The sequence below is a fragment of the Chelonoidis abingdonii genome, chromosome 3, assembly GCF_003597395.2.
Source record: "Chelonoidis abingdonii isolate Lonesome George chromosome 3, CheloAbing_2.0, whole genome shotgun sequence".
NCBI lineage: Eukaryota > Metazoa > Chordata > Testudines > Testudinidae > Chelonoidis > Chelonoidis abingdonii.
In genome coordinates, this window is record NC_133771.1 from 104,443,154 (window position 1) to 104,452,462 (window position 9,309).

The 9,309-nt window shown below is 47.6% G+C and overlaps 1 protein-coding gene across 1 annotated transcript in view; it reads left to right on the plus strand.

Moving 5' to 3' along the window:
* LOC116836822 (butyrophilin subfamily 1 member A1-like) overlaps positions 1-9,309 on the plus strand; it is a 139,203-nt gene that overhangs the window by 33,362 nt on the left and 96,532 nt on the right. Inside the window, exon 3 of the mRNA XM_075063961.1 lies at positions 9,076-9,144. The gene's annotated coding sequence lies outside the window, so the exon portion shown is untranslated. The remainder of the gene's footprint in view (positions 1-9,075; positions 9,145-9,309) is intronic.

Below are 9,309 nucleotides of genomic sequence, written 5' to 3' on the forward strand. Positions count from 1 at the left end.
CAGGCGGAGCCAGCAGAAACAAGGGCCGGGTTCAGTATCTAAGGATTTCTTTTCAACAATACAACCAAAAGCGGCTCGAGCCCCTACCCAGTGACCTGGGACAATTACACACCGCCCCCTGGGCAGCTCTAAGAGGCAATACTTCCCTTCTCTCAAACACAGAGTCTGAGTGTAGCAAAAACTTATACTAAAAGGAGGGCGTTAACTCAGCATTAATTGGGAAAACACCGCAACTAGGGTTCATAAACACAAACCATGAGCAAAAGACCCACCCCCAAGTAAGTTGGGCATAGTCCTTTTCCCCTCAGGTTCTTAAGCCCAGCAACACAAAAGTCCCTTTAACGTGCCCATCTCTTCTCTGTACCCCACTCACAGTTGCTGTCCTTGGCTAGTGCAGGCCCAGAGTTCAGAGGTTCATCCACAGAGTTCACCTTCCACCCTGTGTGGAAGGCAGGGAGGGTAAGAAGGAGGCACCTTACACACTGCACTGCTTGGGCACTCACTTGTCACCCCAGCGGTCGATTGCCACACTTCTGCATGGCTCTGCTCTGAAAGGCCGTTTGCTGTGCCTTTCCACCAGCCTCTCTGCTGGCTGTGCCTCTCCACCAGCTGCCCTGTTGGCCGCTTGCTGCGCCTCTCCACCAGCTGCCCGACTGCCCTCTCTGCCAGCTGCCCGGCTGACCACTCATTAAAGATGTCTTCATCCCCCCTCCCCCCACACACACTTAACACAGCTCTGAGTGATTTCAGCTGTTAGTGGGGGAGCCTCACCGCTGGTACACGTGAGGCAGTTTCTTGCAATAGAGACACTGTCCCAAAGTAGTTCTAATACTTAAACATAGGATCGGTGATTTCAGTTCTGCAGCATGTAACAAAACTCTCAATCGAGTCTAAATTAGCTCTTTTATTATATCATAGAGAAAAGAAGGATCAAATGGTGTCTAAGACTATTTAAACAGAGCCTTCACCACCAGGTACAGACACCTGCCCCCTCTCTCAACTCATTGGGCCTTAGAACCCATGTGCCCTGCCTCACGAATGCCATTCAGTTGAGAAAGCAGCAAAGAATCCTGTGGCACCTTATAGACTAACAGATGTTTTGGAGCATGAGCTTTCGGGGCTACCCCTCTGATATTCAGTTGAGAGTGAGTCCCTCCATGGGGATATGCCAGGTACAGTTCTGCTGCCTTTGGTTCACACAACAAGGATAACAGTCCTTTATTACTCCTGCCCCAATAACAAGGAGACTGGGGATCCAACACCAGCCACAAGTGATCATTTGGGCAAGCAATCCCATCATACTGAGCACCTAGGCAGGGTGGGTGTGTCTATGCAAATGAGATCAGCTTCTGAAATCTTTTTCCACTGCTCACCTACTCGATGTCAGGGAGAGCTCATTCAGACTTTGCTTACACAAGTGCAAAGTACTACACTGCTACACTTAACTAAGGACAAACCAAATGCACTAATACAAAATAGGTTTTAATTTCCTATGGAGTGATATTGCTTGAAAGGATCTGGGGGTTATAATGGATCACAAATTGAATATGAGCCAACAATGTGATGCAAATGTGAAAAAGGCTAATATCATTCTGGGGTGTAACAGGATGTTGTACGTGAGACAGGGGAGGTAATTGTCCCATTCTACTTAGCATTGGAGAGGCCTCAGCTGGAGTACAGGAATATGCATAAATTGAACTTGATTAATTGTGTTGCCTAATATGGGCATTGTGGTAAGACCACTAGCAGGTCCTGGGTTTAATATTGGACAATTTACATCATTTGGTATTGAATGATCATAATCATAGTCAATAACTGGGTCCTGAACCTTAAGTTCAAATGTCATATTCTGTGTATATCTTTTGCTTCCTGTTTTGGTTTGAAAGGTAGCTATAATGAGTTCCTCATATCGCCCTTGGTCCTCATATTCAAGCTTATACAAGGTTAAACTTCCCCCTGTTATCAACTTATTACAACTAGCTTTGTTTTCCCAAGTTCCATAAGGTATACCATGTTTCAGGGAAGTTGAATTTGTTGTTGAGGATGTGTAGGTTTTACATCCTCCCCCTTCTGAATTTTCATCTGAGGGCCAAATCTTTTTCCAACCACTAGAGGGCAATGAAGTTACGCCCACCAATTGATATTCAAAAGTAACATTCTCCCCTCTAATGCCCTTAACCTGTTGAATCAGGTTGTTGATAAGTTCTGAGCTGAGTATAATAGTCTGTTCTTTCTTTGTTGGTATTTTCTGTTGCTGGTGCTCAGGCAATTGAGCATGATTGGGTCATCTGGTTTCCTGGGGTTGCAATAGTTCAGTTCCAGATTTAGGATTTTGGCTCAGTCCTACCCTTAGAGCAACAATAAGGGTGTAATAAGTCAGAAATATCAATGCCAATTTCATGGTTGCAATCTGCTGGGCTTCAGTTGCTGCGATTTTGTCTGATGCTGTTCACTTAAGTCCTGTGGAGGAAGTTGCTCCTGCGACCTGGACGATCGATACAGCTTTAACTTGTTAGCATAATAAATTTTATCTTTATTATGCTTTCCTCCTGTTATTCTGATCTTATATACTGCTGAACTGAGTTTATCAATGATTCGGAAAGGTCTGATCCATCAGTTACACAACCCACATTCTAGTGACTTATATGATAACAACATTACCTGGTCTCCTACCTCCCAAGTATTCTCTTTCTAGTTTTTGTCAAAATAAGCCTTTGCCTTACGTCTGGATTTTCCCAATTTGGCAGCTACCTGCAAGTGGATTTGATTTAAATGTTTTTGCAGATTCTGCAGGTAGGTATCCATTTTTATTCCCTCTAATTAAGTGCCACTAGTGTGCCAAATCAAATGTTCTGGTAATCGCATTGTTCGGCCTGTCATCACTTCAAAAGGTGTTTTATCAGTAGATGCAGCTGGTGTCGCCCTCAATGCCATTAAAATTAGAGGCATGAGAGTGTCCCAGTTACGTCCATTGGCAGCAACCAGTTTCCTCAACATCACTTTTATAGTCCGATTGGTTCGTTCCACCATCCCAGATGACTATGGTCTTGTGACAAGGGAAGCCCGGGGCTCAACCCTCCCTGTGGAGGAGGGGAGCCACACCGGCCTCGTCCTGTTCTCGCTGGGTCCTGTCCCTCGGGTCCGCGGTCCACTGTTCGGGCGTTCGGTCCCTGTGGGCGGACTGGGACACAGCAAAGTCAGTAGGGCCCCGCCTTGGATACAGGCGGGCACCAAACAAAGTACAATAGGCTCCGGCCCTTTGGGGCAGGGCAGAGCAGCAACAAAGTCAATAGGGGCCCAGCCCTTGGGTCGGGCGGGGCACCAAACACAGTACAATAGGCNCCCATTTACCTCAAGGTTTTGGTCTCCTTCCCCTGGTGAACCTAGTTTAAAGCCCTCCTCACTTGGTTAGCCTGCCTGCTTGCGAAGATGCTCTTCCCTCTCTTCGTTAGGTATAGCCTGTCTCTGGCTAGCACTCGTCCTCCCTGGAACACCATCCCATTGTCGAAGAATCCAAAGCCTTCTCTCCAACACCACCTGCGTAGCCATTCGTTGACTTTGAGTGGAGAGTATGCTTATACAATTTGTGGCTTACACCTAACTGGGAGGGATTGAAGGCACTTTGGAGGAGAGGAATATAATTCTAAATGGCCTTGAGAAACTGGAGAATTGGTCAGGAATCAACAAGATTAAATTCAATAATAACAAATGTAACCCTTCTGCCAGGCGGAGCCAGCAGAAACAAGGGCCGGGTTCAGTATCTAAGGATTTCTTTTCAACAATACAACCAAAAGCGGCTCGAGCCCCTACCCAGTGACCTGGGACAATTACACACCGCCCCCTGGGCAGCTCTAAGAGGCAATACTTCCCTTCTCTCAAACACAGAGTCTGAGTGTAGCAAAAACTTATACTAAAAGGAGGGCGTTAACTCAGCATTAATTGGGAAAACACCGCAACTAGGGTTCATAAACACAAACCATGAGCAAAAGACCCACCCCCAAGTAAGTTGGGCATAGTCCTTTTCCCCTCAGGTTCTTAAGCCCAGCAACACAAAAGTCCCTTTAACGTGCCCATCTCTTCTCTGTACCCCACTCACAGTTGCTGTCCTTGGCTAGTGCAGGCCCAGAGTTCAGAGGTTCATCCACAGAGTTCACCTTCCACCCTGTGTGGAAGGCAGGGAGGGTAAGAAGGAGGCACCTTACACACTGCACTGCTTGGGCACTCACTTGTCACCCCAGCGGTCGATTGCCACACTTCTGCATGGCTCTGCTCTGAAAGGCCGTTTGCTGTGCCTTTCCACCAGCCTCTCTGCTGGCTGTGCCTCTCCACCAGCTGCCCTGTTGGCCGCTTGCTGCGCCTCTCCACCAGCTGCCCGACTGCCCTCTCTGCCAGCTGCCCGGCTGACCACTCATTAAAGATGTCTTCATCCCCCCTCCCCCCACACACACTTAACACAGCTCTGAGTGATTTCAGCTGTTAGTGGGGGAGCCTCACCGCTGGTACACGTGAGGCAGTTTCTTGCAATAGAGACACTGTCCCAAAGTAGTTCTAATACTTAAACATAGGATCGGTGATTTCAGTTCTGCAGCATGTAACAAAACTCTCAATCGAGTCTAAATTAGCTCTTTTATTATATCATAGAGAAAAGAAGGATCAAATGGTGTCTAAGACTATTTAAACAGAGCCTTCACCACCAGGTACAGACACCTGCCCCCTCTCTCAACTCATTGGGCCTTAGAACCCATGTGCCCTGCCTCACGAATGCCATTCAGTTGAGAAAGCAGCAAAGAATCCTGTGGCACCTTATAGACTAACAGATGTTTTGGAGCATGAGCTTTCGGGGCTACCCCTCTGATATTCAGTTGAGAGTGAGTCCCTCCATGGGGATATGCCAGGTACAGTTCTGCTGCCTTTGGTTCACACAACAAGGATAACAGTCCTTTATTACTCCTGCCCCAATAACAAGGAGACTGGGGATCCAACACCAGCCACAAGTGATCATTTGGGCAAGCAATCCCATCATACTGAGCACCTAGGCAGGGTGGGTGTGTCTATGCAAATGAGATCAGCTTCTGAAATCTTTTTCCACTGCTCACCTACTCGATGTCAGGGAGAGCTCATTCAGACTTTGCTTACACAAGTGCAAAGTACTACACTGCTACACTTAACTAAGGACAAACCAAATGCACTAATACAAAATAGGTTTTAATTTCCTATGGAGTGATATTGCTTGAAAGGATCTGGGGGTTATAATGGATCACAAATTGAATATGAGCCAACAATGTGATGCAAATGTGAAAAAGGCTAATATCATTCTGGGGTGTAACAGGATGTTGTACGTGAGACAGGGGAGGTAATTGTCCCATTCTACTTAGCATTGGAGAGGCCTCAGCTGGAGTACAGGAATATGCATAAATTGAACTTGATTAATTGTGTTGCCTAATATGGGCATTGTGGTAAGACCACTAGCAGGTCCTGGGTTTAATATTGGACAATTTACATCATTTGGTATTGAATGATCATAATCATAGTCAATAACTGGGTCCTGAACCTTAAGTTCAAATGTCATATTCTGTGTATATCTTTTGCTTCCTGTTTTGGTTTGAAAGGTAGCTATAATGAGTTCCTCATATCGCCCTTGGTCCTCATATTCAAGCTTATACAAGGTTAAACTTCCCCCTGTTATCAACTTATTACAACTAGCTTTGTTTTCCCAAGTTCCATAAGGTATACCATGTTTCAGGGAAGTTGAATTTGTTGTTGAGGATGTGTAGGTTTTACATCCTCCCCCTTCTGAATTTTCATCTGAGGGCCAAATCTTTTTCCAACCACTAGAGGGCAATGAAGTTACGCCCACCAATTGATATTCAAAAGTAACATTCTCCCCTCTAATGCCCTTAACCTGTTGAATCAGGTTGTTGATAAGTTCTGAGCTGAGTATAATAGTCTGTTCTTTCTTTGTTGGTATTTTCTGTTGCTGGTGCTCAGGCAATTGAGCATGATTGGGTCATCTGGTTTCCTGGGGTTGCAATAGTTCAGTTCCAGATTTAGGATTTTGGCTCAGTCCTACCCTTAGAGCAACAATAAGGGTGTAATAAGTCAGAAATATCAATGCCAATTTCATGGTTGCAATCTGCTGGGCTTCAGTTGCTGCGATTTTGTCTGATGCTGTTCACTTAAGTCCTGTGGAGGAAGTTGCTCCTGCGACCTGGACGATCGATACAGCTTTAACTTGTTAGCATAATAAATTTTATCTTTATTATGCTTTCCTCCTGTTATTCTGATCTTATATACTGCTGAACTGAGTTTATCAATGATTCGGAAAGGTCTGATCCATCAGTTACACAACCCACATTCTAGTGACTTATATGATAACAACATTACCTGGTCTCCTACCTCCCAAGTATTCTCTTTCTAGTTTTTGTCAAAATAAGCCTTTGCCTTACGTCTGGATTTTCCCAATTTGGCAGCTACCTGCAAGTGGATTTGATTTAAATGTTTTTGCAGATTCTGCAGGTAGGTATCCATTTTTATTCCCTCTAATTAAGTGCCACTAGTGTGCCAAATCAAATGTTCTGGTAATCGCATTGTTCGGCCTGTCATCACTTCAAAAGGTGTTTTATCAGTAGATGCAGCTGGTGTCGCCCTCAATGCCATTAAAATTAGAGGCATGAGAGTGTCCCAGTTACGTCCATTGGCAGCAACCAGTTTCCTCAACATCAACTTTTTATGTCGCGATTGGTGTCGTTCGGCACCATCCCCAGATGATGATGGTCTTGTGACCAAGGGAAGCCCGGGGCTCTACCCTCCCGTGGATGGAGGGGAGCCACACCGGCCTCGTCCTGTTCTCGCTGGGTCTGTCCCTCGGGTCCGCGTCCACTGTTCGGGGCGTTCGGTCCTGTGGCGGACTGGGACACAGCATAAGTCAGTAGGGCCCCCGCCTTGGATACAGGCGGGACAAAACAGTACAATAGGCTCCGGCCCTTTGGGGCAGGGAAAGCAGCAAACAAGTCAATAGGGGGCCCAGCCCTTGGGTCGGGCGGGGCACCAAAAACACAGTACAATAGGCCCCTGGCCCTTTGGGGCAGGGCAGAGCAGTAACAGAGTAATGGGGCCCAGCCCTTGGTTCGGGCAGGGCACCAAACACAGACAATAGCTCTGGCCACCTTTGGGGCAGGCAGAGGCAGTAACAGAGTCGAACTCGGGAGAGAGGCCCAGCACCATAGGAGGGGAGCACAAACACAATGTTGCTTTGGACGCACAACTTTAAAGTCAAGAGTGCCCTGGGCAGGGGCAACACTCCTAGATCCAGGTTTGGAGAGCCGAGGGGGGGATCTGCAGTCATCCAGGTTAAACGCAGATAGGCGTGCGGGGAGAACGCAGGCCCAGCGCTACACTCCTAGCTGGTTCGTTCTCATTGCACGGGGCCCTAGTAAGCGGCTGTACACACGGGACTAGCAAAGGGAGGCACAAGTCACACCAGTGGGTGAGACATCGCGGCCACAAAAAGACAAGGAAGCCCTGAACAGTCGCCAATCAGCGGGGATCCGTGGACCGAGACACCATACAGTGGCATCATGGTTTCACATCAGGGCGCTAAGGGCACGGTTTTGCTGACGCTGGTGCTTGAGGCGGGTAAGTGTTGGCATTGGCGTGCCCCCACTTGGCTACTTGTCCATTCCCCCTTCCACTTCCTACCTGGTCCGCGGGTCGGCTACCATCATGGGGCTCCCTGTTCCAGTCCGGGCTAGGGGTTAGATCCGGTAGCACCTCTGGGTAGCTGGGCCAGGTCTGGTCCGAAGACTCCTCCAGGCCGTAGTTAGGGCTGGGCAGCTTTGGTAGTTCCCATAGCTCAGCGTCGCGGTTGCTGCAGGTCGGCTCCGGCAAGGCCTGATACCTGTCCCGGAGCTCCGCAGCCTCCCAGCAACGAGGGTCGGCCGGCACGTCTGCTCTGGCCGGCAGCTGAGCCGCAACTGAAGGCCGGCGCCCGGCTTTTATACTTCCGGGTCGCTGCCTGACCCTTTGAGGGGCGGGGCTTCCGCCCGGAAGTTCCGCCCTGGGGAAAGATGGACGGGGCTCAACCCTCCCTGTGGAGGAGGGGAGCCACACCGCCTCGCTACTGGTCTGTATGGGATGTGTAGTGTCTGTGGGACTCTCATTAATTTAAGACAGTCCCTAAAGAACTGTCTCGTGAAATGTGATCCCTGGTCCAATTCTACCTTGCAGGGATCCCCCAGCGAGAGAAGACTTGATCTACTAGGACTCTGGCAGTGGCTTTTGCAGTATTGGCTTTGAGAGGAAATGCCTCTACCCATTTTGAGAAAGGATCAACAATTACCAATAACTATTAGTTACCTCTTTGAGTCCTTGGCAAAGGACCTACAAGGTCAATCTTCAAAGCCATCCAAGGACCTTCATATACCTGGGATTTTAATGGCGCATTTCTTTTGGATGGAGTTGGATTAGCTTGGACACATGCCAGACAATTTTCACAATATTGTTGCACATCCATCCTAAGAAGTAGCCACCATCCTGCAAGCCACCAGGTGCAAGACGTTGGACAGTTTTGTCCACTCCCTGATGTCCTCCTGTAGGAGTATCATGGACCATGTACATCATTTCCCTCTGTAGGTGAGCTGGAACTACCCAGACAGGGAAAAGATCTCCTGTATACATGAGAACTCCATTTACTACCTGTAACTGCTGCTCATGTCTTTTGTACAAAGGGTCTATTGTTAATGACCCTTCTTTACCAGTTTTGGAAAGCTCCAGGATTACTCTCACTATGTCCTTATCCAATTTTTGCGTATCTTTTAAATCTGGTGTATCGGGTTGAACCAATTTAGTTGCAGCTATAGGACATTTAGGACTAGGGGTAGTAATAGAATATTCCTGATCTTTTCCTTTCCAAAATTCCCCTGATTGGGCTCCTTCTTGGGCCAATTTATCAGCACTCTCATTTTCTATAGCATAAGGGTCTAATTTCCAGTGAGCTTCACTTTTTTCACTTTAATTGGCCGCTCTGGAACAGTAATTATTACTGCTAACCAATGGATATTACTGCTGTGCGAACAGGGGCTGCTAACAGGGATTTTCGCAAGGGAGTTCTCCAGGTGAAGGAGGAGCAAATACAGCATCTGTGGGGTAAGTGACTGTCTGCAGTGTGTGTGTGTGTGTGTGTTTGTGTTTGGGGGTTACTTGCTGTGTGCTGAGCTTGTGTTTGTCTGTCTGTTTGTTTGTGTGGTTGTTTGAAGGACCGTGTGCTGTAGCTGGCAGTTGGAGGCTGAGCTACAAAGGAAGGTTTGAAAG